Raw genomic sequence first — 26,665 nt, forward strand, 5'->3', positions numbered from 1 at the left:
GCTCTGGAAAGGACTTCATTTTTTCTTGCCTCCCATTTTTTTGTCCCTGTGCTTTTGACTTGATTTCTTTTCTCTATTTTCTGTATTCCTCATATTTCACTGTGGACCTCAAATTCATCCTGATTTTCTCCTCTGAGAAATCAGTTGTCCGTGGAAATGTCTATCTCTATCGAAATAACAGAAGATAAATGAAGAGGATGCACCTGAGACTCTGGGGGGAAGGGGAAAGAGGACACATCCTCTTCTAGTCTGCATTGTACTTTCTCACGGCTCAGTCCCACTGCCTTTACTGTGATCCGGGACTTGAAGTTCATCATTCCGCTACTGTGAGAAGGAATGTTCTTTTCTTATCTCATGGCAACGAATAAGGGTAGCCAATGTGAGACAAAAAGAACATTTCTCTCCCTTTTGCCACCTTTGGATCCAATAATCTAGCTCTCTGCATCCATCCTTGTTACTCCGTCCTAATTAAAGAGCAAGGGCAACGCTACATTGGCTGCTTATTCTCCCAAGCCTTGTTTGTGTTATGGATCTTTCCTTCCTGAATACTGAATTAAGGGCTGTACAATAAACAGCCCAAAGCAAAGCAAAGCAAAGCAAAGCAAAGCATCTTCTTTGAGTTCACAGGTGGTTTATCTTTGGAAACTACTAGCATGTTATCCATTCTGTCTTGTTGTTTTAGCTGACTTCCTTAAGCAGTGATTTGTCTTCTTTTTGGATTTGTTCCTTAACATGATGTTGAAAATTTCAACTGCCTGGTGCTGCCATCACCTATGACCCACATACCTGACATCTGTGTAGCATTTGAGATGACTTTTTTTTTTTACCATTTTCTCATTTTATCAAAACACCACTTTCCTAACTCCATTCTGTTACTTCCGCTGGGCTGCAAGCTTCTTGAAGGAAGAACCTATATGCTATGCCTATGTGTCCTCAAAACATAGGTTGCCAGCAAGCCACACAACCTAAATAAAGAACTTTTGCAGATTCCCAGCGTCCTTGACATTTCAGACTAGTTCAAAATTTGATGTCCTGACACTTCATGACCTCTTTGCTTCTCCATGAATCATTACAACCTCACTGCCCCAAATGTTTCCTAGTCCCGAAGGTTCCACTGGCAGTCACAGAGGCTCTCGTCCTCTTCACCTCCAAATTCTGCTTCAGAAGCTACTGTCCTATTCTATTTTGCATTCCCATCACTCACCACAGTCCCCGGCAAACAGGAGGAGACCCTGAACAACTGTTGTTGAATAGGTGAATGAGAGCATTCCGATGCTTATTCACAGAGCGGTGCTCCTCCGCGTCAGATCGGGGGTGAGCCCGACCAGCTGCCCGGACAGCGTTAAGCAGGGCTGCCCCTGTGCTCTGGTCTACATTCTTGGATGGATTTCTTGGTTGTTTCCCTCACGGTAAGTTCCTGTACCCCTTGGGGGAACTGGGCTTGTTCTTTAAAGTGAGGAACAATTTCAGGAATAAAATGCACCCGTGTAGAGCAGTGGTTTTCAAGTTTTTTGATCTCAGGACCCCTTCATGCTCTAGTTGTAAGAAGGACTTCAAGGCACATCTTTTTAAAAAAGATTTTATTTATTTATTTGACAGAGAGAGAGAGAGAGAGTACAAGCTGGGGGAGCGGCAGGCAGAGGGAGAAGCAGGCTCCCTGCTGAGCAGGGAGCCTGATGCGGGACTGGATCCTGGGACTCGAGGATCATGACCTGAGCCGAAGGCAGATGCTTAACCAACTGAGCCACCCAGGCGCCCCTCAAGGAGCATTTTTTTAATGTGGATTGCACCACTCAATATTTACCATATTAGAAAACACATGAGTATACTTTACTTCAGCCACTGTAATTAAAACCAAGAAAGTTTAAAATCTATATATTAACTAACAAAAATAAACACATTACATGTTAAATTAACATTATGAAAAATAACTCCAGTCTCCAAAGCAAAAAAAAATTAAATAAATGAGAATAATAGCATTGTTTTACACTTTTGCAAATCTCTTTAACATCTGGCTTAATGGAAGATAGCTGGATTCTCATATCTGCTTCTGCATTCAATCTGTTGCAATATGTTATTTTGATAGAAATGTATGAATCAAATAGATATGCAGTTGGAAAACAGAGGAGTATCTTAATAGCCCTTTCATATAAATGTCGATATTAATTTTTGATAATATATCAAACTGACATGGTTAGCTGGATTATGGAATCTGAAAACTATATCAGCAAACTTTTCAAACTTCATGATATTAAAACTCATTCATCTATCTTGTACTTCGAATCGATCTTTTACCCACACATGGTTTGTAACATCATACATTGGTCATCAGGAAAATATTGGCTCATGGAGTTATGCAGATCTTCCCAATGTTGACAAATTATATAAAAAAAATAACATTTGTTCATATCATCACTGCTTCCATGAGAAAAGTTTAAAGGAATGGGAATTTTTCCAAAATTCTAATCACCACTTGAAAGTCTGAATTTCATTTCTGGCAGGAAATAGTATCAGTAGCTTTTCTTGAAGCATTAGGCTCACTTTATTCATTTTGAGAAAATATATTCCACATACTAAAGTCTGAAAAATCAGTTGTTTTAGTCAAATAAAAGTGGCGTAATAAGATAAAGTAGCTAATTTAACTTTCAACCCAAATAAGGACTTTTCCTTGAGACAACCATTATACTGTGCAATGCAGCACAAATGCTTTATGTATTCTCCATCATACAGTGCATTAATACAATATGTAATCATGGGCTGTGTTATTAAAATAATTTTTGGGGGTCAATAAGGACATGAAATGAAACTGGTATTATTTTTAAAGTTGTAAGTGTATGCCAGTGAAGAATATAATCACCACAGTACAGTCTGAAACCTCTATCTTGTTTCATGCTAAGGTGCCCACCATCACTTTTGCATCAAAATGAAAAGGACACACACACAAAAAATCTTAGCATTAAAAAATAGTTTTGACCTTGTGGACTCCCTAAAAAGGTTTAGGCCACCAGGGTTCCATGAACCACACTTTGAGAAGGACTGAGGTAGAGGCTCACTGTTCTTTTCTTTATCTGAAGCTCTTGTTAAAAAAGCAAACCCTGGGCACTCAGACTAAGCAAAGTTCTCTGAGTCCTTGGCCAAGTTGCCTTCACAGGCACTAGTCTTAATATGGAAAATAAAGACAAACTAAGAATCTAAGAAACTTAAGTATTATGCACTGCTTCCTAATACTGGCACAGCCTGATTAAGATGGGTTCTTAGAAAGAAGACATACACATGACCAACAGCACATAAAAAAATGCTCAACATCACTCGGCATCAGGGAAATACAAATCAAAACCACAATGAGATGCCACCTCACACCAGTCAGAATGGCTAAAATTAACAAGTCAGGAAACAACAGATGTTGGCAAGGATGCAGAGAAAGGGGAATCCTCTTACACTGTTGGTGGGAATGCAAGCTGGTGCCGCCACTCTGGAAAACAGTATGGAGGTTCCTCAAAAAGTTGAAAATAGAGCTACCCTATGACCCAGCAATTGTACTACTGGGTATTTACCCCAAAGATACAAATGTAGTGATCCAAAGGGGCACCTGCACCCCAATGTTTATAGTAGCAATGTCCACAATAGCCAAACTATGGAAAGAGCCCAGATGTCCAACAACAGATGAATGGATAAAGAAGATGTGATATATATTTATATACAAGGGAATATTACTCAGCCATCAAAAAAATGAAATCTTGCCATTTGCAATGATGTGGATGGAACTAGAGGGTATTATGCTGAGTGAAATAAGTCCATCAGAGAAAGACAATTATCATATGATTTCACTCAGGTGTGGAATTTAAGAAGCAAAACAGAGGAGCATAGGGGAAGGGAGGGAAAAATAAAACAAGGTGAAATCAGAGAGGGAGACAAACCATAAGAGACTCTTAATCAGAGGAAACAAACTGAGGGTTGCTGGAGGTGAGGGGGATGGAGGGTTGGGGTGACTGGGTGATGGGCATTAAGGAGGGCACTGGATGGAATGAGCACTGGGTGTTATATACAACTGATGTATCACTGACCTCTACCTCTGAAACTAATAATATATTATATGTTAATCAATTGAATTTAAATAAAATTAAAAAAAAAAAGATGGGTTGTTAGAGAAACAGCTGGTCAAGATGACACAGCCTTTTAGTGTTTGAGCTCCGAACACACTTCATCTCTTTTGGGTAAGTGTATGTATATGGGCATGTTTATGTACCTGCCATGTTATGTGTGCACATATATACTACATATGAATGTATGTAGACAGATGTATAATACATACCCACACACAGGCTTTATTATTTTAACATATCATAAGGCTCAAAGGTGATATCCAGCACAGCAATAATCCTTGGAATTATTTTTGATGCAAAAAAGGGTAGGGATAAAGAAGTTGATTAAAAACCTCTAATAACTAAAGAGAGGACAGATGGACCTTGTGCTTGCTGACTGAAAAAAATTTTTTTTTGTATTCTTCTTTCACAAATTTCAGCACCTCTGATGAAAGACATGCGTAACAGGGACTATACTTGATCTCTCTTTCATTATTATTGTAGCTTCTGATTGATTTGTTACCATTTCAAGAGTTAGTGTTTCAAGCTGAAGGAGTCACTTCTGAAAATTAACTGCTTGGGTTTAAACAGTTTTTTCCCCTAAAGATCAATCAGCATAACTTTATTTCTATTTTTTTTTCTATTTTAGAAATGTCAATGATTATCTCTTTATTTCTTCCAACTTGAAATTCCAACTTAATATGTAAGAGTTTAGTTTACCTAATTAAATAATGTCCTTGGAAATATGGTATTTCAATTCAATCATGAGATTCTGGTATCCTAATTAAAATTATATAATTTTTACATTATGTTATATATCTGCCTCTGTGTCCTTTTGCAGAAATCCATGTGCATTTCCTTATTAAGAATACTTATTTCCAAAAGTCATTTTAATGGCTCTACAAAATTTACTTCTCTAAAAGATTGTATCATATAATTCTTTGGTAAAGAATATTGGTAAAGTTAGTTGCAAACCCAGAGTTTCTTATTTCTTTCATTTATTTGGCTCTCCCTGAACAATCCGTCTTCTTCCCTCTCAGGAGAATCTTAATATCGTCTTCTCCAGAATTAATTACACAGAGCAAATTCTGCTCTATTAACCCTTACCTTTAAGAACGTGAAACTTACTCTACTTCTATTCAAACCTGATTGCTATCACAGTTCTCCAATGCCTATCGGGCAGTTACGGCCAGCATTTGCTTTGTTCTACATTTTTCTAGAAGCTGGAAAGTGGCATCACCTTTAGACAGTACATCCATACACCATTCAAGGGAACAAGAGCCAATTCCAAATGATAACAGGTATTATAATTGTAATGTGGTGAGTGGCCCATTATAAAAATGAATTCAAGCACATGAAATATGAATTCTACAGAAAAGAAATCCACATACATTGTTCATCTATGTTACTCAATCAAATGGCCAATTCTCAGCCCTCACCTATTTGCTCTATCAGCATATCAGCAGCATAGGCATAATTTGACCATTCTTTATTTCACTTTCAGGATGCCACAGCCTGATTGGAAAGATCCTCTTTCCCTGGCTGTTCCTTCTTTAACTCCTTTGCTGTTTCCTCCTCTTCGACCTGACCTCTGACTTTGGAGTGCTCAGTGCTCAGTCTTTAGTCCTCTTCTCTTCCCAAAGTCTTTCTTTGTCTGGTGATTGCATCTAGGCACAGTGCTTTAAAGAGCATCCATAATAAACACAAATTCATATCTGCATCCAGAGTCATGGACCCAACTATCTACTTGGCATCTCCATGTGGATATCCACCAGACACATTAAATGCAGTATGTTCCAAACCCACTCCAGTTCTATTCTCTTATTCCTACCTTCTCCTAACTCCAACAAAGCCCCGTTTCTCTTGCAACTTTCCTATCTCAGTCAATGGAACTCCATCTTTCCAGTTGCTTAGGTTAAAAAACTGGGAGTCATCCCTGACTCTTCTTTGTCTCTTACATCCCACATCCAATCTGCCAAAATATGTTGTGTTCCTTAATTTTTTGTCTGTCTCCTACAAGAATGTAAATTTCATGAAGGCAGGTACTTTTCAGTTCTATTTTGTACATTGATGTATCCCAACTATCCAGAAAATAATGCTTGACATTTAGTAGGCACTCAATGTTTGCTGAATAAATTAGTTGAAAATGCATAATTTTAATGAAGGATGGGGTGGGGGGTGCAATTGCCTTTAGCTTTAGAAATAATCATTATAAAGGCAAAGTGTGTCTCTGAGTAATGTCATGGGAGGAAGATCCCATGGTGCAGGACCAGGACATCAGCTGGTGTCCTGAGGCTAGTGTGGAGAAGGGGTACAAGTGAGGAAGAACACAGAAATACCATGATTTATTTAGGGGTTCTTCCCAGCTGTACCCAAAGGCCCCATAAATCCAAATAAAGTCATCAGGATATGCTCCAAACATCAATTATAAAAGTAAAACAAACTGCTTTTCTTCTGGCAGTACAATGATAGAAATAAAAAATAGGAGAAAATGCCAAATTGTCCAGTTCCTAAAATGATACCTTTCTCTCTTGGGAGAACATGACTCTACATTGTGTTTTACTCTGTAATTGTGGTACACATGACAAAATATCTCTAGAAAAATCCACCAAAGATCAACTCCATGGTTCTACAGAAATATATTCAATTAAAAGAAAATCATAAACAAGTCATAAAATTTTAGAACCTGAATGGCACTTCAGAGATGATCTCGTCAATAACTCTCCTTTTACGAGTGATAAACTTGAGCCGAGAGCTTAGGTGACTTGCCCAAGGAACACAGCCAATGGTAAGCCATAACCTCTAACCAAATCTTACCCCTTATAGCTCTTAGTTAATACTATATCATGCTGATTCGAATGTAAAGAATTTTAAATATCCTAAGAAACAAATTGTTTAAGTAGAATTTCTCCTGTATTTAATTTCTCTTTTCATATTCCTATTTGATGGTATGAAATTTTAAAAAGCTATTATTAATACATTTATTTAAATGATTCTTGAGCTCTACTGGCCTTACAGTCCCATAAAGCAAGAATTTGACTCAGACAAAATGGGAAGAGGCCAGTGAAACTTGCAACCCAATGGATACTTCTGTGTTATTATCTCCTTGCATATTTCCATGATGTCATGTCAAATTAATGGCCCAAACACATTATTTGGAAAATATTCAAATTGAGCTTAACCTGTTTTTCTAAGAGTGGTAGTGGAGGTGGGAAGCAAAAATTACCCCTACCTAGCAAATCACGTTCTTAAAAAAAAGATATACCTCTTCCTCATTATACCTTCCTCATTATACTTAAAGAAAAATCCCTTTAATCATTCTACTTCAGGTCCTACATCTCAAGGACTTTGCTTTGCATGATGGTTTCCACAGTTATCTTTATCGTAGTCAGAAGCTTTTGAATCCACTAAAAATTTGTTACATATGATGATCACCAGCTGAATTTTTTTTCTCACAAGCATGGATTACCTTTATTTGCTCATGCACTTGCTATAGAATAATGGGAGTGTAAGATATGTCAGGTACTGTGCTAAGTGCTAGGGGAATGGAAGTGAACAGAACAGAAGACAAGGTACCTGTCCTCACCCCTGTATTAAAGAAATTCCTATGAAAGCATCAGTTATAATTGGTCTGCTTTGTAAATGTGGCTGATTAGTGTTTCCTGTGCCAATGATGCCTTTAGAGAGGTTATTTTTACTCTACTGAAGACAGGGTTTATATCTTGTTTATCTCTGTGTCTTCTAGAAAACAACACAATCAATGCCTTAGAATGGACCTCAATTCCCATTTGTTAAATCAAACTAGGCCTCCATATACACACATACTCACACATAGATACACACACCCATTTGCGCATTTTGTAGTAAGGACCAAGCTCTTTCTTCTATTATTATCCTCTGTTAAAAGTATGACACTGTTATAAATAAAAGAGTAATTACTACCATATAGCTTCACATTGTAAATAATGATTATTCAAAGAACATGCACTACTGAAGAGTGTTTGAGAAGAAGAAAAGAGTCAGGAATAATTTATAATTTCAAAGTTAAGGATCATTGAAATTTTAATGCACAAAGTTCTGTCACTGGTGCTAAAGAGGATGTGTCGATCAATAGGGACTTCTTAGGTCCAGCGTGTACCCAATGGCCAAATTTTGTGACTCCCTTATCAGAACATTGCTCTATTAAGAAACAAGAGACAGAAAACAGATCCATACATATGATAATAATGGTTTGGAATACTGCACTTCTAAATCTCGGTGAGATCCTAAAAAAAGGCTTTGATTTCTTTGGAATTTTCGTCAAAGAGCTTCAGCTTCATCCATATGACACTAATAACTATTTAATGCGTATGGTGTACATTTCAAGTAAATGTGAATTCAGAAATCTTTTCTAAAATGAGGCTGCATTGTGATCTAAAAAGCGATCATAAAGGATTATCATCAAATGTTACCCACTGCCTTCCTCATCTCTGTCATTGTGAATTTACAGACAGTCTCTCCGAGGAATATGGCTTCGGCTCTCGGCATCCCACGGGTCTTCCTGGTCACTCTTTGTTTCAGGTTGTTTCTCTCTCCTTTAAAGCAGGAACAGTCTTGCAGGAGGCACAGTGTACACATAAACCTCCACCCCCTCCCTAACAGGATTCTAAACCCTTGAAAAGACTGTGTGTTTCCCTTCCAACTCTTGACATCATTTAAATGTGATCGAGACAAGATTTCAGTTCATCTTATCAGTCTTGACTTCCAGAAACCAAGTCTAGGATTCAGTTGAGTCCATCTGTAATGACTGCTTTGAAGACTATCTCTTCCTTTCATGGAAAAAAAGAAACATTTACCTCCAGTCCCATTTTGCCCGCCTGAGCAAGGAAAGCACAACAGTCCTCAGCAGCAGATGCACCGTGAACATACGGAGCAGAGGCCAGAAAATGCAGACAAAACAGGTGCTGGCCAGGTGGTCAGTCTCCCTGAAAGGCTGCTTCCTTTCCGACCGAAGGACAGCCAGGAGAGGATGGCGGGGAAGACAGGAAGACCCTGTCCTTCAGAACATCAACACTGAAGGCGCCTAGTGTCTTACTTTTTGGAGTTTAAAGTGGCCTTCAAGCCAGAGGTCACCTTTCATCTCATACTGTTAGCTCCAGGGCGTAACATGCTCCATAGTTTAAGTTGAATTCCTAATGATTCTACAGGGGAAAACTGCCTCGTCTGTTCCAATGGGCAGTTTGGCATGTTTTTTTTTTTTTTTTTAAGATTTTATTTATTTATTCATGAGAGAGAGAGAGAGAGAGAGGCAGAGGGAGAAGCAGACTTCCCGCAGAGCGGGGAACCCGATGCGGGACTCGATCTCAGGACTCCGGGACCATGACCTGAGCCGAAGGCAGACGCTTAACCATCTGAGCCACCCAGGCGCCTGGCAGTTTGGCATGTTTTACAAATACTTTTCACAAACATAGATAGACTGATACTTAGAAAAACAGAGTCAACCAAAAGTGTGACAGGCAGCTAAAGCAACTTATTATTAAGAACTTTCCCACTAAGCTTTTTTTTTTAATGTGGTAAAATTTAAAAATTTCTAGCTATGTTAAATATAACACCTTGGAAACAAAGTAACACTGTTCTGAAAACAAGAGATTGGTGTTTAAAGTGAGAGATTGGAAGACTAACATTTATAGTATAACCTTTTGATTGCTCTTTTTATTAAACTCTTTACAGGGATCTACCAATTACAATTTCTCTTTTAAGAGGTTTGAGAAAGCAAACAACAACAACAACAACAACAAAAAAACATTAACTGCTAAGTTATCCTCTTTGGGGCTTTTCAAAAAGGTTGTTTTCAGGAAGTCAGCTCTTGGTTTGTCTTTCTTGTTGGATGTGCTCAATAAAATCCCTGATGAAGGAAGTCCAGATCCTCCAGCCCCCAGGAAGACACGACTCTATGTAAGAAAATTAACAACGACCATACTTTTATTGGCAGAATATTTAAATGGATGTGGATGCACCTATAAATTAGAATATTAGGTTTTTGTTCATCCAACATGAATATTTAATTCAAGGCTCTTTGCCTACAGGAAAAATATTTGTTGCGTTTGGCTCTAAATTTAACATATTGATTTAATGGGCCATCTTATCCACGTTAGATATTATGTGAGTTCCCTCTTCCAACTCTTATTTTCTCACAGCAAAGCTAAATGAAATCTAACACGATGATACTCGATACCTCCTAGAGGCTTGCATTCTAGAAGCTGAGGGAGGGAATACAAGTTTCTTTATATGAAGGTTCTAGGAGAATATGGTCAAAGGCTACTTGCCTCTCAGATCTCGAATATGCCAAAAATCTAAATGAAATAAAAGCTTGGAAGGTATGAATCAAATAATTAAAGTACAGTTGTTTCTGAAGATAATAGATTCTTTAGTTAAAAAACACAAAAAACAAATAAACTACCCCCAAAAGAAATAGTGAAAGGAGGTGACCTACATTATTACATGATTGCAAAGGTCAAGTGATCTGTGTGGCTCTTAAAGTCACTATGAGGGTGATTCAAGCAACAGTAGCAGGGCCTTGTGGTGTTAATCCTACAACTGAAATAAATGTTTTCAATTCCCCTTTGCTTTGCAGATTCCTATACAGCCTGCAGACCTCGGCTCTAGCGCTGTGTGTTCAGGCAAGCCACCCCTGACCCCCCGACTGCGTCAAACCCAGCACGCAGGCTCTGCAGCACCCTGGACTCCCTAGGTGGCCTCTGTCACAGGCCCCATTTTCCACTCATTTATGTGGTTCTTGGATGAATGTTGCTCTCCATTCTCTTCCTGTCACCTAGCAGTCTTTGGCATGTAACAGGTGCTCAACATATATTCACTGAATAAATGAATAATTAAAAACAAAGCTACAAGACCAGTCTAAGTGTGAGATCTCAGGCTTATTCATTTGAATACTTTGTCAGCAAAAAGAAAATAGAGGGGAAAAAAATAGAACTCACCAGCTAACATGGAATAAGACCCAAAGCAGTGCCACCTTCATAGACTGTATAGTATTTTGAAATTGTTTACTTAAAGTTGCTATTATTAGTAAGAAAGATGGCTTGGGGCCAATGGAGTCCCTTCCTGAGAAAACTGTCTCAAAGACATTGAGGGCCCCCTGCTAAATATATTTTTTTAAATGGTTGAAAGACCTAGAAAACAAGATACTGAAACCCCGCAATCTATCGACTTGCATGGTGCCATCTGGTTCTCTAAAGTCGTTTTGGTCAGCAACTTCATCAGTAGGATGAAAAGATGGACTAGGGAAGCTTTAAAGGAGCACAACTAGTTCAGTAGTTGTTAAACTGGGATTTTTTTAAAGATTTTATTTATTTGTGAGAGAGAGAGAGAGCATAAGCAGGGGGAGTGGCAGGCAGAGGGAGAGGGAGAAGAGGCTTACCATGGAGCAGGGAGCCTGATGCGGTGCTTGATCCCAGAACCCTGGCATTATGACCTGAGCTAAAGGGAGATGCTTAACTGACCCAGCCACCCAGGCATCCCAAATTGGGAGGTTTTATATATTAATCACAAATACTGAAAAATGAAAAATTGTGTAGAAAGGTCACAGGAATTTATCTAAAACCTTAGATTTAGTTGGAAAAAGTAAGGAAGAAACAAGAAAAAAAACGTAACTTTTTAAAGACAAACATTTCAAAGCTGAGAGACTCTGGAAGTTCTGAAATAAAATGGGATTTAGGAATGCGTGGATGATCTTTTGGGTGGCTCGGGTCCAAGGGAAAATCAAGGTTTATGGAACAACAACTGTGGGGATTTGTTTGTTTTTATTTGTTCTGTAATGTTTGATCCTATTTTCAGATGACCCATGTTAAAAGCTTAATAGACTAATGTTTTAGGGACCAAAAAAATGTCTCTATAGACATAAATTTAAATTGTTTTGGTAAAACCAAAATAAATATCCACTCAACAAAGAAATAGAAATTGGTGGAAAGATAGGGTGGTTCATTTCTACTCCATGTCCTTAGATACAAACAGAGTCCATGTTGGGATTCTTGTGGGAAAAAAGTAGGATTTGGGAAAATGAGGTGGAGGAAGCCATGCCATCGTGATTCACCCTTGGTCTTTCCCCTCTGGAAGCTGAGAGAAGGATAAATTATCCTTGGAGATACCTACTTCAGGAGCACAGTTTCTCAAGGATAGATGCAGTGTCTTTAAGAGCTTTGTATCCCTAGCACTTACCACAGTGCCTGGCACCTTTATTCATTCGTTCTTTTTTTTTTTTTTTTAAGATTTATTTATTCTAGGGGGGGGCAGAGGAAGAGAGAGAAAATCTCAAGCAGACTCCCTGCTAAGCGTGGAGCCCAAAGCAGGGCTGGATCCCAGGACCCCAAGATCATGACCTGAGCCAAAATCAAGAGTTGGACACTTAACCAACTGAGCCACGTAGGCACCCCTTATTCATTCTTTCTACAAGTCCTAGAGTAGCTTTAAACTGCAAGGTATTGAGCTCACCAATGTGGATATACTAGTGAGTAAGCCAGACATAACCCTTGTCCGTACGAACCTTACATTATGGTGGAGAGATAGATAGTAAATAATGACAATTTAATCACAGTTGTGATAGGTATGATGAAGTGAAAGTTTAGGACACTGATATATACTGAGATACCTGAGACACTGCGGGTTTAAGAAGTGATGTCTGCATGTAAATATGAAGTATAGATAGGAATAGTTATCTAGGTAAAGTTGGAAGCCAGGACCAGGAGAACATTCCAGGCATAATGAAAGGTCTGTAATATGATGGCTCTTTGTTCCCCCTTTAAGATGTATCCATTTAGCCCCCCACCACTCGTCATAACTGTTTTGTTTCTGTGTACATTGAATAAGGTTAGATCTGATATTTCTATCTCTGGAGACACAGGGTAGCCCGAGCTGGTACAGATTGCGAGACAAAGAGGACAACAAGTTACACATTCTTAGACTGAAATGCCAAAGGCACCAAGACTCACCAAGAGTCTTTCTAATTTTCTAAAAATTTACACAAAGCAACCTTTTTGTAGAAGCATGTAGACCTTATCAGCTTCACCTTGTACTTTGCTGCTGAAAATGCCTTCTAAAACATATGAACCAACTTCTACTGGATCTCCTGAATCATCCTCCACACAATGCCTTCACTCTCTTGTTAATTGTCTAAAGATGCCCCAAAGTTCTGGGTGGGTAGGCCATGTTTGGTACTGAATTCACAAAATGCTCACCACAAATAGTGGACATTGTTCTCAAATCTCAGTAGACGAGACATGACCAGTGAGGGGGCTGCTCAGTAATTTCCTGGGACTGAGCACACATGGCAACTATGAGGGCCAAGGGCTGCTCTTCTCCCCTGCATCTGTCCAAACATGTGCCAACCTGCAGTGTAGCCACCTAGCTCAAAATTCATCTAGAATTCCTCCTTTGGAGCTGACTTCTGAGTTACACATAGGAAATTCAGTCTTTGGCCAGAGGACAGACTCCTTTGGTTTATTTTTTAAAATTTTCTCCTTTTCCTCTTTCTCTTCTTTCTTTTCTTCTTTCTCTTGAATATAACCCCCTTCTTTCCTTTTCTTTCTTCCCCCTTCCCTCCATCTTTCCTCCTTTCCTCCCTCTTTCAACATTTGTTATCCAACTACTACGTGTCAAGAACTGGGGGTAAAAGATAAATAAGCTATTGTCAAATATGTGGGTAACAGATCTGTTAAACAAGGAAACTAAAAAATGTGTCATCTTTTCTCTTTGCTCCTTAGTTTTTTGCGTGAATTCAAACTCAAAAATTTGTGAGCCAGACCAGCATTGGGAAAGATGCATGCCAACTAACCATTTAACTCCTGCAGGTAGTTTGCCAAGAGACTTGCCAGAGAAGGACAGAGATATAAAACCAAACAGGAGATTGCCCTGGGATGAAGTAAAAATGAAAACAGAACTGAACAGGCGTCTCAACTTTCACAATCTGAACTTAGAATAGAGTGGGACAGATTTTTTGGTGAATCCTTTGCTATACAAACTCTAGCAACTTGCTATTCAAAACCCAAGACCCAAATAAATTCAGATAATAGGAAATAATATTTGTTCCATATTTTTGTCTTTTTTTAAGATTTATTATTTCAGAGAGAGCATGCATGTGTGTGAGCAGGGAGAGAGGCAGAGGGAGAGGGAGACAAGCAGATTCCCCGCTGAGTGGGGAGCCTTGATGCAGGGCTTGATCCCAGGACCCTGAGATCATGACCTGAACCAAAATCAAGAGTCAGACACTCAACTGACTGAGCCACCCAGGCACTTCATCATGTCTTTTTTTAATCAAGATATAATTGACATATAACATTGTATTAGTTTTAGGTATATAATATGATTTGATATATGTGTATATATTGTGAAATGATTACCCAAATCAGTTTAGTTAATATCCACCAACCACACATAGTTATAGCTTTTTTCTTGTGATGAGGACTTTTAAGATGGACTCTTGTAGCAAGTTTCAAATATACAATACGGTATTGTTAACTATAGTTGCCACACTGTACATTACATCCCAACACTTAATTATTTTGTAACTGAAAGTTCATTCTTTTTGACCCCCTTCACCCATTTTGCCTCTGGTAACCAGCCATCTCTTCTCTGTATCTACAAATTTTGTTTTATTTTTTTTTAGATTCCACATTTAAGTGAGATCACACAGTATTTGTCCTTCTCTGTCTTACTTATTTCACATAGCATAATGCCCTCAAGGTCCATGCACTTTCACAAGTGGCAGAATTTCCTTCTTTTTATGGTTGAATAATATTCCATTGTATGTCTATACACCACATTTGCTTTATCCACTGATCCATCAATAGACGCTTAGGTTGTTTCCATGTTTTGGCTATTGCAAATAATGCTGCAATGCACATGGGGGTGTAGATACCTTTCTGAGTTAGTGTTTTTGTTTCCTTCAGATAAATACCCGGAAGGTGGAACTGCTGGATTGTATGGTAGTTCTATTTTTAATTTTTTCAGGAACCTCATACTGTTTTCCATAGTGCCTACACCAATTTACATTTCTACCAATAGTGCACAAGTGTTCCCTTTTCTCTACCTCCTCCCAACACTTGTTATTTCTTGTTGTTTCGATAATAACTATTCTAACAAGTAAGTGGTTGATAACAAGAGCTGATATCTCATTGTGGTTTTGGTTTGCATTTCCCTGATGATTAGTGATGTTGAGCACCTTTTCATATACTTGTTGCCCATTTGTATGCTTTCTTTGGAAAAAGAACTATTCAGACCATCTGCCCACTTTTAATAGAATTACTTTTTTTCCCTATTGAATTATAGGAGTTCTTCACATATTTTGGATATTAACCCCTTATCATATATATGGTTTGCAAGTATTTTCCCCTATCCCATAGGTTGCCTTTTCATTTTCCTTTCCTATATAGAAGCTTTTTAGTCTGATGTGGTCTCCACTTGTTTATTTTTGCTTTTGTTGCCTTTGCTTCTGGGGTCAAATCCAAAAAATCATTGCCAAGACTGATGTCAAGGAGCTTATCCCCTATGTTTCTTCTAGGAGTTTTATGGTTTTAGGACTTACGTTCAAGTCTTTAATTCATTTTGAGTTTACTTTTGTGTGTGGTGTAAGGTAGTGGTCCAGTTTCATTCTTTTGCAGGTAGCTGTCCAGTTTTCTCAACACCATTTATTGGAGAGACTGTCTTGTCCCCATTGTACATTCATCCATTATTTCTTAAACTGGCATTTATTTTTTCCTCTGGTGAGAAGGTCCATGGCTCTTTTCTAATCCTCAGTAGGATTTTAATCCCCCCACATACTTAACTACTATACCAACAGTACCTCAGCCATTGTGGCTACAGAAAAGCAGAAAACATCTGTGTAAAGAAAGTAGCTGTGGGAATTAAACTAGAAAAGAAGTAAGAACATGAATGAGTCAGCATGAGAGTAAAAGAGCTTTAAATGCATCAACTTCAAAGAGAAAATGAAATTATTTGGGTTGCCCTAGTAACACCAAGATAAAATGTGGAAGTAAAAATGCAAGATTTAACATTAAGAAAACCTCCTTCAGCACTGAGGTCTCTCACTCGTGGAATGAGCTTTACCATGGCAACAGGCAAAAAAACATGTAAACAGATTAAAGAAAGAGAATATCCAAGGGAGTAGAACCATAGTAGTAAGGACGAAGCTAATCTAATAAACATTCTGTACCTTTCTTTTCTTTAACTCCCAGAATTAAACAGGGGGAAGGCAAAGGGTCTACAGGGATCAAATGAGACTTTCTTCAGTCATGTGTGATCTTAAATGACTTTAGAAGTTCAGCTTTATGTATTATTTCCAACCCACTCATTTTCCCCCAAATGGCATGGCACCTCCACACATTCTAGAGCTCTGGTTTTATTATAGGAAAAGACAAAGAAACAAATATAAGGAATAGGTTACATTTTCCATGCCCAATCTCTACTTCTTGGGAGGTGATATGTCCCTAGTAATGAAGGCAAGAATACACAGTCATATTAATGTAGTACCAAAGTTTTAAAGTATTACTCTAGAATTACAGTGACAGGGGGCACAGCACTCAAGTCCAAGTGCCTGAGTGTGGATCTTGGTTCTGCCTCTTGTGACCTGGGTGACAAGGGGCAGGTTTTACTTGATCTGTTTCTTCTTCTTTAAAATGGAGAAAAGGATAGAATCTTCCTTCACCAGACTACTGGGAGAAGTGAGTAAGAGATAATTGTAGCAAACAGTAATGGCACTCAGTATATGACAGCTACTAATACTATTGATAAAGCTAACGATCGAATTTGGTAAGTGTGATAGGGAGTCTACTATTAGGAATAAGAATTCCTTGGCGTTTGGAGCCTTTGGTTCTAACTAGGGATGTCGCACTAAAACATAATTCTTTATAAAATCAGAAGAAGCAAACTTTGAATCATTTTTGTTAGAGGGAAAAGGAAAAGCATAATAATAATGAACATTTAATATTATTGTGTCTACTACTTGCCAGGCATGAAACATGTCATCTGTGGGGCTTCCACGTTAAACCCATGAGGTAGTATTATCTTTGCCCTACAGAAGAGGAAGTGTGCAAAGAGAGATTAAATAATTTCTCCGAAGTTTCAAAGGCTGTGACTAGCATAGAAAAACTTCCCACTCGGGTCTGTCACATTCCAATGCCCAAGCTCATTCCCCTTGATTAGAGAAATTATTTCAGTCTCTAACAACTTCCTTTATGGGGAATTCAGCCTTGTCATCCATGGGCAACACCACCTATTTGAGGAGTTAGCTATCTGAGGACTGAATTCAGGGCAATCATATTTGCAATTTGCTCACTCTAGTCTAGAATCTTGCTCAGTTTCTCTCTGTAAAGGAGTAACTGGTATGAGACTTACTATTCTATCACAAATAGGTAGAAAAAACAGAATTCTACCAGAGACACAGAGAGTCCTTAATGTGATACTTTTGGTTATTTGGTTATACCTATTTTTCATTTGACACTAAACCCTTGGTTGGAGAATGCCATACTCAAAACTTTATACTGTTCCAATCTCTTTTTGGGGGAATCTCCATGTGATTTCCAGGAACTCAGAGCAGCAAAACAGCAAGAACCTTCTGTACTGAAAACTTGAATACTGGGAAATGTACACCAAATTAAAACAGAAGGACAGCGACTACTTACTTCCTTTTCATTGTTCTTTTTCAAATTAATCTGGCCAACACACTTAACTATTAACCATCTCTTGCCTCAAGAAAATTATCAGAATTTCCCTTCCCTGATGCTCTAGCAAAGTTTTTGCTTTATTACAGAGATGCCCACAAAGAGGGTTGGTTTTTCTACAAAATGGTTCAAATGTTCACTATCTTTTTAAAATTATGACTCTGCGTTTCTGGCTTCCCCATCCAGGTCCACAAAGTTTCCAGAGGCAGGGAATAGAAAATGCTTCAGGTGGGGGTGCCTGGGTGGCGCAGTGGGTTAAAAGTCCAACTCTTGGTTTGTGCTCAGGGTCGTGATCTCAGGATCATGAGATTGAGCCCGGTGTTGGGCTCCATGCTCAGTGTGGAGTCTGCTTAAGACTCTGCCTCCCTCTCCCCTTCCCCATCCCCCCTCCCTGGCTCTCTCTCAAATAAATAAATAAATAAACTTAAAAAAAATACTTCAGGGGAACTTCATGTGAATATTCTCATGGGTACCTAAAGTTTCTTTCCAATCCCTGGAGCTATAGCCTTAGTTGTGCCAGCTAATTTTTGATGTTAAGACGAATCCAAATACAGTGGACCACTCCGAAGCTGTAGCTCTTGTAGGGACTCATCTGGCTTATGATGTGGTTTCACATCAACTGAGTTCCAGAGCTCACATTCCCTTAGCTTCGATTTTCTTCATACCATCAAATAGTACCCTGCAGATACTTCTATTACTGCTCTGCTTTCTGCTTTATTCATTTGCTTTGTCCCAACTCCCCAAGTTTCCACCTTTTCCAGTTTTCCCCAATATAAGTAATCCTGATCAACCTGATGGATGAGATGTGGGGTTTCAGAGAGGGAGATGACACCAAGATTTTTGACTTGCAGAAGAGAAAGATGGGATTGCCATTTGCTAAGGGGAGAGAGAAGCTGCAGCAAGAACTGGTTTGGGGAGGGGGCAATAAGCTTGGTTAGAGACCTGTTAAATCTGAGCCACCTATCAGGGGCTCCATTCACAGCTGTTTACACTAGGCTGGAGCTAGGAAGATCTGGGCAGGAGATACAAATGTGGGAGTCATCACCCTACAGGAAGTGGGTAAAGCCATGGGGCAGGATGAAGTCACTTAGGAAGTGCATAGCAAGAAGAAAACTACCTAAGGACTTCCTGTAGCAAGGAGCATTTTCCTACCAGATGTGGGACTGAGTCACTCTCACTTCCTTCAGTTTCTGCGCAAATGTCATGTTATCAGATGCCTTCTCTGGTCACCCTATTTGTTTTTTTTAAGATTTATTTATTTGAGAGAGAGAGAGCGCAAGTGAGCGCAAGTGGGTGGTCGGGCAGACAGAGAGGGAATCTCTCAAGCAGACTCCTGCTGAGCACAGAGCCCCACGCGAGGCTCGATGCCACAACCCTGAGATCACGACCTGAGCTGAAATCAAGAGTCGGCCTCTTAACCGACTGAGCCACCCAGGCGCCCTTCTGGTCACCCTACTAAAAATATTAATACTAACTTGCTCTGGCCAGTAGCACACCAGCCCAGCATTCCCTTTTTCATTCTAAGTGACTTTTCTCAACAGCATTATCTTTGTCAGATGTACTACATATGTATTCACTTGTTTACTTGTGTTTTTGTCTGTCTCCTGAGTTATAAGCTCAGTTCCATAAGAAACAGGAACTTTGCTTGTTTACTCCTATCTCCCATTGTGCAGAACAGTGCCTGGCACATAAAAAAGTACTCAATAAATAGTTGCTGAATGAAAGACAAGGGTATACTTACTCTGAAATTCTCCCAGTGGTTAAAAATGTGTAACAGAAATATTTCTGTGAATACCAGAATTTGCAGTTAAGTGCACTCAGTTTGGGGGAAGAGAACCACCAGATGTCTTCTGCAATACTCTGCATTTTCTCATGCTTGCACTCTGCTTAGGGGCAAAAGGGATGCAAAGAAGGCAATCCAAGGCCACCTGACAGATTTATGAGTAGGTTGAAAAGGAAAATCTTTTTTTTTTTTTTTTTGCCTTGTTCAAGGAGTTGGGAGAAGGAAGATGGGAATGGGAAAAGAGGTGTTCTCAGCCTGATTTATTTTGAACCTAGGGTTCCTTTATAAAAATATTAGTAGGATTATGTTCTTTCCTCTACTCCCATTGCCTGCCTAAGCCACCTTCCAGGGACCTATCACAGAATCAGGTAAAGGCCACAAGAAAGGAAGAACAGGTGTTTACTAAGTAACAGCAGTGCAACAGTGGTCTTGGATAGTTCGGGTCAAAATTGTCCGTGGCAATTGACCAGCAATGCACAAGTGCAGGAAAAAGTGGCAAGTTACGGTGGATCAGAAGTAGAACAAATCAGCAATACTGTCGTTCTTTAAAAAAACAACAGGATACTGAATTTGGGGTATTCAAGGGCCAGAAAGTTAATCTTTTCCTACAACTAGAATGATTCGGGTCTGTTACTGGAGTTTGAGGAATGTGGAAAAAACATCACACACTTATTTAAGAGCAACAAATTCTACCTTCAAAAATATATCCAGATTCAACTGTTTCTGACTCATCTCTATTGCTATTACCCTGGTCTAAGGCATCATTATCTCTCACCTAGATTATTGCAATCAGAACCGATCTCCCTGCTTCTACCACTGACCTATACAGATTAAGTCTCAACGGAGCAGCCAAATGATCCTATTAAAATATTGGGACAGACATTCTCCTAGACATCTCTGCTCATCTCACTTAGAGAAAAAAGCCATAATCTTTACCAAAATTCTACAAGGCCCCATGAAATCTGCACCCCTCCCACCTCCAATAGCAGTATTCTAGTCCTCTCCTTCACCCTCACTTCGCTCTAGCAGCGCTGGTCCTTCTTGCAGGTTCTTGAACATTCCAGGTTCACTCCTGGCTCGGGGCATTTGCATCTGTGGTACCCTCTGCCTGGAATGCTCCTCTTCATGATATCTGTCTGGCTCAATGCTTTGCTATCTTCAGGCCTTGCTGAAACTTATCCAGATTCTAACCAGTTTTCACCATCTCTGTCACCACCCCTCCGGTCCAAGCCTTCACCAGCTCTTGCTTGCGTAACATGGCAAAGCTGATTTCATATCACAAACCACCCCCAGCCCCGGCACTCCGTGTCTCCTGCCCTGCCTCATTTTTCTTTATAGCATTTAGCACCTCGAACATACCACATATTTTACTTACATATTTCTCTTCTGTTTCCTCCCACTTGAATGTTAAGTCCCACAAGGCCAGGAATTTTTGCCTGCTTTGGACACTATTTTGTCTGTAACATCTAGGAGAGTGTCTGGCCCATATTTGTCATTCAATAGATATTTGCTGAATGAAAAAGTTGTAGAAACAGAATCCATAGAGAAATGTTACATACACTGAGATAAGCAAAGGAATATAGAAGTCTAACAGATGAGTCAAGAACCTGTAAATATATGGACAGACTAAGGTACCAAATACAAAATGCTTCAACTTTGTGTATAAAAACAGACTTCAAACCGCTACGTGAGAAGTTTACAGTAGACAGGAAGAACCTGTTATTAAGTGATTGAATAGAACAAAACCTGTCAGTTGGTCATGCCTTGGAAGTGTGAAAAACAGGCAAGACTCTCTCTGGAGGCAGAATGCCAGCTGAGAAAGCCCCCTGCCGCTCCACTCAGAGCCTAAAATAAGTCTTTCCCTGGGAGCCAACGTCACTTATGAAAGAGCAGAGAGGGGTATGTGTTTCCAAAGGGAAAACACGTGGACTGATACGAAATTAGGAACTGTCAATTGGAAAACCTGTTGACAGAATCTGGGCTGAGCCGGTCTTCTGAAGCTTATTAGAACATCTTGGGGGTAGGTAGAGTAGTGGCTCTCAATGTTGGCTGCACACTGGGGTCAGCTAGAAAGCTTTAAAGATACTGATGCTTGGGTCCAATTAAGTCAGTATATCTGGGGTGGGACCTGGGCATGAGGTTTCTCAGGTGATTCTAACACACAGCTGAGGTTGAGACCTATTTCCCTACAAACATCTTAATCTCTCTTCTTTTGATAAAACATAAACTCAAGCATCAGATGAAATCTGAAGGAAAAACCAGAGCCTTATCTGGGCCTATCAAAGCAGAATTCACGTACTTAAAGGGACTTTGGTACTCTATAAATTTATACTCTATAGCTATAAGGAATAGGTTAATCACATCTTTAGTTACTAGGTACCTCCGACCCTCTCTTTCCCCAGACCAGTACATCAAGACAGGCTCTCCCTGCAGCCCCCTTCCCATGGGAAATACCGCGGGATGACATCTGCAAGGGTCTTAGACCATAACTGCAGTGTCCTATTTTGGAAGCCTGTGGCTGAGTATTTTTGTACGCAGTCCAGGACCAACACTTTCCCTACCTGCTCTGTTCACTCCTTCACTCCCCTCCCTGGGTTATTTATACACCCATCTATCTCCCCTCCCATGCTGTAAATCCTGCAAGGGCAGAGTGTTGCTCAGTTTGGCGCTCCTAGACTCTGCCCTAGTTGTCTGAGCAGTCATGGTTGAACATGGACACGAAGTTCCACACAGACAGCAATGATTTACCCCTCCAGAACATTCTCTGAATGTAGATGATGCTTTTAAACGTTAGAACTGCAATCCATTTTTATTTTACAGGCATTTTATTTTAGAATGACAGTGAGTATTGATCTTCCCCAGCAAAGATCTCTTTACATATAAAGGAAAACGCACCTCCAGCACAACGTGAGCTAAGGCTGACTGTGCACCTAGTCAGTGTCTGGCCCTTCGCATATAACATATTACTTCATCCCCAAACAGCCCGAGGCTCCAGGTGCTGTCAGCCCACTCTTACAGAAGAGACCAAGTCTGTGGAAGGTTAGATGTCCTGCCCGGCGTTACACAACATTAAGCAGAGAATCCTGAATACAAGGCAGGGAATCTGTTTCTGGAGCCAGCTATTTTAAGTCACTAAACCTAACATTCCACAGACAATAGAAACAACAGAATTGAAGACTGAATTCCTTCAAGATTTAATTTAGGAAATAGTTAAAAAGAAAGGGTATTTTCCTCTACAGAAAAATTTCTTTAAAAATGGGAGTGAGGGCGCCTGGGTGGCTCAGATGGTTGGGCGTCTGCCTTCGGCTCGGGTCGTGATCCCAGGGTCCTGGGATCGAGTCTCGCATCGGGCTCCCTGCTCAGCGAGGAGCCTGCTTCTCCCTCTGACCCTCCCCCCTCTCATGTACTCTCTCTCATTCTCGGTCTCTCAAATAAATAAATAAAATCTTAAAAAAAAAATTAAAAAAAAAATAAATGAAAATGGGAGTGATGCTACTTAAAATTTCCTATTAGCTTACATTATAATATCAGAGATGCTTTCTTTCAAATTTATATTCTACTCAGGGTATAATATCTACTCTGTGTGTGTATTATATTAGCGTGTGTTTTCTTTTAAATTTGTTTGCTTTTCCATTGGCAGTGGCTCCCAATACTCTGGCTTTAAATCTCTTAGCTCTTCAGTCTCTTGGTCAAACACTTAATAACTTTAAAGAATTTAAAGGGTAGAATCTACTTCATCCAATAGCTAAATGAGAGTATGAATAGTCCATTTTCCTGTTAGAAAAGTGTCCATTTTCAGCATACTGAACATCCATATCATTAATAAGCATAGTTTACAGCTTGATAATATACAGGTTCAATTTTTATACCAACTGCTTAGTTTTAGAAAGACAATGAAGGGGAGTGGCTCAGGCAGTTAAGCGTCTGACTCTTGATTTCAGCTCAGGTCATGATCTCAGAGTCATGAGATCGAGCCCTGCTTCAGGCTCCATGCTGAGTGTGGAGTCTACTTGAGATTCTCTCTCTCCCTCTGCCTCTGCCCCTCACCCCCACTCATGTTCTAAATCAATCAATCAATCAATCTTAAAGAAAAAGAAAGGCAAGGAAGATTTCTTTAATCCTTTTCATAGGTGATTCTAATATAAAACAGGGATGGTGCTTAGGTAAAATCTTTTTTGAAGTGAGGACATGGTTGTCTATTTTTAAAATATTGTGTTTCTCTACCTTCCTGACTTCCACTAAATAAATGTCTTAGTTGGAGTTCAAGATGTTGAGAGATGGAGAACGACTATTTTTTTTTTATTTTTAAAAAAATATTTTATTTATTTATTTGAGATAGAGAGAGAGCACAGCAGGGGGGAGGGTCAGAGGCAGAAGGAGAAGCAGGCTCCCCACTGAACAGGGAGCCCGATGTGGTGCTTGATCCCAGGACCCTGGGATCATGACCTGAGCTGGAGGCAGCCGCTTAACCGACTGAGCCACCCAGGCACCTAGGAATGACTATTTTAAAATGTTATGGAGGTTACAAATTTTCTCTTTTTTGATTATATTCTAAAAACAAATATATTTTATAATAGTCTTCACTCCAGGTTCCAAGCAAACACACCCAAATAGATTAATTAATCTATCAGAGCCTTAAGACTGTTTTCAGATGCTATACTTACACTGTTTATGATGTCATGCAAATAATTTTGATTCAGTTTGTATGTGTCAACAGGAAGAGGCCTGGCAGAAACATAAAAATTCTAAGCAAACTAATTCTGAGACTCAAGCAATTCCATTACCAGAAATGTTAGTTAAGCCAAACAGTAGTGTGGCCAAAGCACATCAAGGAACACCACTGTTTTCAAGATTTGTGGTTTCCTCATATAAGGGACCTATTCTGCTCATATTTGGATGTGGCACAAGGGGGCTTTTGGAAAGCATGGTGTATTTCGATTACAAAAAAATCTCTACACAGCTGAGTAAATGTAAAGATGCTCACAGTCATACACTCTTGTTCCTGAGATTATAAATATGTTTGCTGCTTAACACTGAGAACACACCTTGCCTCCCCTACGCCATTTTTCGTTTTGTATATAAAACATTCTAATGTGGGGCGCCTGGGTGGCTCAGTCGTTAAGCAGCTGTCTTCAGCTCAGGTCATGATCCCAGGGTCCTGGGATCGAGCCCCGCGTCGGGCTCCCTGCTCCATGGGAAGCCTGCTTCTCCCTCTCCCACTCCCCCTGCTTGTGTTCCCTCTCTCGCTGTGTCTCTCTCTGTCAAATAAATAAAATCTTTAAAAAAAAAAAAATTCTAATGTGGTCCTTTGTGTGTGGCTCCAGTTTGGGTCTAACATTTTTTTCTCTTCTATGGCAGAATAGATCACCCGAAAATTTCTGCAGAGGCACACTGTCATCAGATTAAGCATCCTTCTTCTAAACCACAGCAGCCGCTGCTTACTGAGCCTACAGCCATCCTTAGATGAACTTATAAGGAAAGGATACGCTCCTACTTAGAACACTGGCATGATTTTGAGCATTTTAATATAAAATTTAAAGGTAGTTTGTGCAAATTTCCTTCTCTATGAAGTGATTACAGTTGTTGTGTACGTCTAGGGTGTTATAAAAGTCCTTAGTCCAAAACAAGCATATGTCCACAATAAAACTAATAAAAAATATTCCTGTTATTACCTTGTATATATATATTACCTCACTGAACATCGACATTCCCAGAACATGAGGTTTAGTCATAAGCAGCCACATTCATCCAAAAAATAAAAAGTCACCCCTACTTGCCATTTTTTTTCAACCGAATGTAGTGGTTACAATGCAAATTTTACAGCTAGAAAGACCTGGGTTTAAAATCTATCTGTGCCAACCTTTTTAAATTATGCACAGTTTGAAAAGTGCCTGGCAGTAAATATGACAATTATCAAGCTCATTATTTAATTAAGAAAATATGAGCTAGGCTTCTCTCTTGGGAAGATTCTGGATCCTCAAAAATCCTATTTACTGTATGTTTCTCTATATTTACTGTTCATGGAAAGTGTCTAAAAAGTAGCCCAAAATTGTGGTGTCCTCTTTAAATGTTTGCTAATTTTTTCAAGATAGGCCAGTTTCCTCAAATCAAATCTCTAATTCCATGTGTTACCTGTCCTTGTTGCATTGATATATTGAAACAAAACCCCATGAAAATGCCACCCTGCCCCAATTCTTGAACCAGGTATCTACAAATCCAGAGGTCTCGGATGTGCAAATCTGCCAGATGCCCCACAGCCTATGTGGCTCCTGGAGCTTACCCAGCACCTAGCAACTCTGGAGTATGACCTGGAGTTTTAGGAACTCCTGAGTTGAAGGAAATCTTAATGATAATGATAATGATAAAGTAATGGTAAGGTTAACTGAGCAGTTGACCTTAAGAGCAAGCCCTTCCCTACCGCACACCGTCAGATGGGTAGACCTGCTAGTATGAAGAACACACAACTTTGGAAAGGCTGTTCCTCGCTGCCATCTACAAACACAGCTGCCTTTCTGTGGTCCATGGGATGGTCAGCAACGTGTGCGCCTCTGCTTCTGTGTGCCTTCAGCTATAAGACAGCAATGCCACGGTGCGAGAGAAGATCACTTATTGTCTCCCAACATCCAGTCTCTCCTTTTTACATGATAATAGGTAAGTACATGTTCCAGTCCCATTGGAGGCAGGGGTGACCATGTGACTTAGTCCTAGCCAGTGAAATAGAAAGAGAAAAAAATATAGTCAACTCTGAATTGTGCCCTTCAAGGCAAGGAGTTTGTCCTCAACATATCCTCCTCCCCACTTGTGAGTTGGGATGAAGGTTTAGTATTCATCACCTTCAATCAGACCAGTGAGGGATACATGAAAGCAATGGTGGAACGTCAAGACATGAGAAGGCTGAACCCTTGACATCACAGACCCACGTGATTATGATCCTACTAGTATGAGAGAGAAAGAAAGAGTGTTCTTTCTTGTTTCAGTCACCGTTAGGGATGGAGAAAGCAGAGACTCTGATAGTATTTGCACTCCTGACTTAACTCTTTAGTCGCATGGGGCAGCGCTCACCCCAGAGGAAGTAAGTGCACACCAGATGGGGA

General features: G+C 39.7%; 1 protein-coding gene across 3 annotated transcripts in view; it reads right to left on the reverse strand.

The window, feature by feature from the left end:
* The window catches only part of LRRC8C (leucine rich repeat containing 8 VRAC subunit C), an 81,846-nt gene that overhangs the window by 36,634 nt on the left and 18,547 nt on the right, over positions 1-26,665 (reverse strand). The gene's annotated exons all lie outside the window — the stretch shown is intronic.

This window comes from Mirounga leonina, unplaced genomic scaffold (assembly GCF_011800145.1).
Source record: "Mirounga leonina isolate KUSES-001 unplaced genomic scaffold, KU_Mleo_1.0 Mir_173, whole genome shotgun sequence".
Lineage (NCBI taxonomy): Eukaryota > Metazoa > Chordata > Mammalia > Carnivora > Phocidae > Mirounga > Mirounga leonina.